We start from the raw sequence: 1,895 nt of genomic DNA, 5'->3' as shown, positions 1-1,895 counted from the left end.
ATCGTAATCAAAACATATTATCGTGTAATATCATATCATGTTATTCTTATAACGTACCATCATGGTAATCATTTTCCTCTCAGCATTATTGTATCGTCATATCATCATCATGTTATATCATTATCATCATCATTAATCATAACTATTTCATATTTATGATCGTAATTTAATCGCTATCAACGCCATATTGTCACCAAATCATCATCTTACCATCATCATCATCATATCGTTATGATCATTTAAACACAACTGAATATCACCATATTATCATAATAGCATAAACATCATCATTATGAACAACATTATTGTCATATCGTCATAATATCATAATATCCACCATACCGTCATCATCATCAGCATCATCAACACCATAATAACATTATCATACTAGATACATATCATTGCATATCGTCATAATTATCTACAATACCTGTCACCACCCCACATCACACTGACAAAACTGAACATTTTGATACCGATTTTATCAATATTATCATCATTGTCCGTACTTTCAGTTATCTTAAATTACCTTAAATTAAGCTTTTGTGACATGATAATTGTCCAACTATTAACAAATACACATGTGCACAGAGCTGGAGAATTTGAATGAATGTTTATTATAAGCTGAATATTGTTCTAAATCAAGCTTTGTTATGCACGACAATAACAAAAATATATAAAACTTATCTTCCTTTCGTGTCCCAGTAACCATTCTTTCTCTAGAATTCCATCCAACTAACGTAACAGCTTAAATTCATACTACAAGGTAACTTTTATACAGCAATTTTTCTATCGATGTTGTTCGGACGATTTCAGCTAGCAAACTGGTTCAAGGGCGTGGCAAATACATGCACGGACTTCTCGTATTTTTTGCCGCCAAGTGTGTAGATAATAGATAAACGAAACAAACCGTATAACGGAATGCAAATAACGATGAACAATAGCCGACAAGTAATCTCCTTCAACATGACAACAAGTGAATATATATCACCAAAAAATAACACCATTTATTTCTACAAGAGAACATAAATGCATTTAGTGTAAAGTGTAGGATAAAAAAACTGAACGGAATAATTTGGATGTAATCAATATAAACATTTATGTTATTCACAAAATTAGGAAGTGTTAAGTTTCATAATGTCTTTTCATAATTGTGATAAAGTAATGCACGACAAATGGAATAAACTTGTACTATTTCTGTTTTTCATAGATGTAATTGTCCATGAATTCATATACATAGAGAGACAGATCTATGTCTATATATTAAAATAGAAAGGAAATATATTGACTAGTTGTCTTTAAATCATCTGATTTCTTATTTCCTGTTCACCAATGATAAACTTTTGTATCTCGTCCCTTGAAGTATCACATCACATCCGTCTGATATAGTAGTTTATGGTAGGTATAATAAAAAGTGGTCGTGAATAAAAGACAAACTTTCTAGGTCTTCACAACATATCCAAACTATTTCAGAAATGAGATTTAATTGAAAAGCCATTATTGTCCTGTCTCTCTTTGAATATTTTATCAGTTGACGAACCAGGGTACTGATTTCCAGAAAAACTTTCAAATTTTTGTTAATATTCTACCAATTTAATTTACGTTGACTACATTAAATGAGTCTTTTAGTCTATAGGTAGAAAATATGTATGCCATGCCACCATCTGTACATCAGCAGAATTGTGTTTTAAAGAAGTGCAGAATACTAGATGGCGCCAGTTTTCTTCAATTGAAAAACGAGTCCAGACAACTTCGGTATATATACAGGGTCTCATGCCACCATCTTGTACACCAGCGGAGTTGGTTTTTTTTAAGTGCAGTATACTAGATGGCGCCAGTTTTCTTCAATTGTAAAACGAGCCCAGACCGCTTCGGTATATACACAGGGTCTCATG

The sequence above is a fragment of the Mercenaria mercenaria genome, chromosome 14 (assembly GCF_021730395.1).
Source record: "Mercenaria mercenaria strain notata chromosome 14, MADL_Memer_1, whole genome shotgun sequence".
NCBI classification, from domain to species: domain Eukaryota; kingdom Metazoa; phylum Mollusca; class Bivalvia; order Venerida; family Veneridae; genus Mercenaria; species Mercenaria mercenaria.
The sequence above is the reverse complement of the archived record's forward strand: the minus strand, read 5'-3'. Positions refer to the sequence as shown.